This window comes from Cavia porcellus, unplaced genomic scaffold (genome assembly GCF_034190915.1).
Source record: "Cavia porcellus strain 051 isolate PalLab524CR breed Dunkin Hartley unplaced genomic scaffold, mCavPor4.1 scaffold_9, whole genome shotgun sequence".
Classification (NCBI taxonomy): Eukaryota; Metazoa; Chordata; class Mammalia; order Rodentia; family Caviidae; genus Cavia; species Cavia porcellus.
Window position 1 is genome coordinate 13,321,089 of NW_026947492.1, and position 2,563 is coordinate 13,323,651.

The following is a 2,563-nucleotide window of genomic DNA, read 5'->3' on the forward strand; positions in this document are numbered from 1 at the left end:
CCACTGGCGGTAACATAAACTAGTACAGCCTATGTGAAAATCAATATGGAGAATCTTCAAAAAACTAAAAATGGAAATTCCACTTGACCTAACTACTGTATTCCCCTCCTATTCATCAAAGAGTTAAAGATAAGCATACCTCAGTGTTACATGTTTACTCATGTAGAAGGCAGCACAATTTATAATAGCTAAATCTTGGAAGCAGCCTATTTGTGAATCTACAGATGAATTTATGAAGAAAATATGATATTTATACAAAATAAAGTGCTACTCTGCCATAAAGAAAGATACACTTGAATCGTTTGTAGAAAATGGGTGCAGCTTGGAACCATCATATTAAGTGACATAAATCAGACACACAAGCTTAAATGTCACATGGTTTCTCTTATATGAGAAACCCAAAGTACAAGTGAAAAACAAAATAAAAGATAGATAATGGAAGTTTTTCAGAAGGGAAGGAGATCAAGAGATTGAGGGCAGAAAGGGAGGGGGTAAAAAGTTAAGATCTACTGTGTACATGCAGCAACTTGCCATGAAGAGTGTAATCATTATATACTGCAAATGTGTACTAGTAAAGGAAAAAAGCTTTTTAAAAATAAATAAATAAAAATAGAATAATTAGATTAATAGGTTTTAAAAGTACAGTATCTTTCTTTTGAGGCACATACAAAATCTATCACCTGTTCATAGCCAAGGTCTGGTCACTTAAAGAGTTATGCCCAAGGCTGTGTGCCTGTGATCACTGAGATGAGCTACTTTGATAAAGAAGAAAAGCAGATTCGAATTATTGAATTTCACTGACTTTGAGTCTTATTGGAAATGTGTCACTATGTTATATACAAATAAGAAAAAGCCCTGCCAAAAAAGGAAGACACATCACTGATTGCAAGCAGTCTTCCAGTTTCAGATGTGGGAGACAACTCCAGTGACACCCTTTGAATCCAAAACAATTACTGTGACTTTGATTACTTGGAGACTCATTTCCTTATACTGATATGTAAAAGGTTGGCACGGGTATTTCCTTCTCTCTTCAGTTGGCTCTGAGCATTGCAAATAAGGCTAACCAAGGTGATAATACGCAAAATCTATAGCCTTCAGACAGTTCTGTTTCCTCGCATAATGTTCTCCACAATACAAGATTGAGCACATGAGATGTTAGAGCAAATAGCTCTTGGAATGTCAACTGGGTATGAGCCTCAAGATAAGAGGCTATGACTCCCCAGGGCACAAGAGTTTGCATATCAGAAACCTAAGCCATAGCCCCCCAAAACAATTCCACTGCTACCTTAATTGGATTATGTAAATTAATCCTTCAGCATATCTTTATCTCTGCAATTTACAGAGATGCCAATCTTGCACCTGGCTGCCAGCTCAAGTTACTCATCACACCATCTTCACTGTCACTCATCCCTGAGCCATCCCCCTTCTTCACAAGATAATAAATTCTCTGGCCCTGAATCAAGCCCGGCAGCTTCCTGACACTGTTGGTTTCAGGCAGGAGCCTAAAGAGATGTCTTTCTATGGTCTGTTGGCCATTTCAGAACTTGGACAGTGAAATGGTCAATTCATTAGAAAGAAACAGCTTGAAGCAAACACCCCCCCTACCCTGTGAGCAGCTGTGAGTGTGGCAGGCTTTGGTGGCCCAGGATGGGAGCCTCTGGCATTTACTGGGACCCATGTCATGCTGGGACCTGGAGCACCGGGAAACCAAGCAACTCCTCCCCACTTGCCTGTTCTGTTTTGTTGAACTTCAGTGTACATGAGGGTATGGACAGCTATTTTGAAGAGAACAAGAGACTCTATGACAGCCATTAGTGACTTCCCTATTGTCTAGTTTTGAAGACCTAAAACACCTTCCTCATTCAGTTTGGACCAGTTTTATACTATGTTGTTTTGTATGAATTATCTGTATGTGAAGACATGGACAACTATTTGGAAGAAAACAAGACTATGATAGACAGTGAAGATCTCAGGTCATCTGGCTTTAAAATTTATATCTCTTACATTGCTTTCTTATGTCCTGTTTTGTTGTATTTAATTTTACCCCCTTTAAAATAAAGAAAAAAATAATAAATGCTGGAAGAGGCCTAGGATCAAGGCCTTTGTCTGCATGTTCTCATGAGGATTGGACTTAGGACCCCTTGGCTGCCCTTGACTTCAAATATGTCTTGGTGTTTTTACTCTTGCTGTGGGTTGCATTGGTGGTAGTAGATTGGAATTATCTTACTAGGATTCCAATGACATCTCAATAGGATTACAAATATAACTTTTTGGATTGTGAGGAAAACTTGAAAGAGGATTACCATACTTGTGTGACTGAACTCAGTATTTTGGTTTACAATATCAGAGACCCTAAAATTACAAGAGGAAAGTATATCATAGAAGCAATGAAATACAGTATAAGAGTCCAGAGAAAACAAGAGGCAATCCTCTCAACTGTTCAGTCAGACTTCATCTGGACTGGGTATGTGGAAGCTGAAACATTTATTTCTCTCATTCTTTTCATTCCTTCCTTAACTTTTCACTGATGGGAATAAGGGTTTTTAAAGATCTTGGTAAAATG

General features: G+C 38.4%; 1 non-coding gene across 1 annotated transcript; it reads left to right on the plus strand.

Annotated features, from left to right (window-relative positions):
- Nucleotides 1-1,447: 1,447 nt before the first annotated feature.
- LOC111757700 (small nucleolar RNA SNORA2/SNORA34 family) lies at nt 1,448-1,584 on the plus strand. The gene has a single exon (XR_002791985.1). It is a non-coding gene; the product is annotated as a small nucleolar RNA SNORA2/SNORA34 family (small nucleolar RNA).
- Nucleotides 1,585-2,563: the final 979 nt, after the last annotated feature.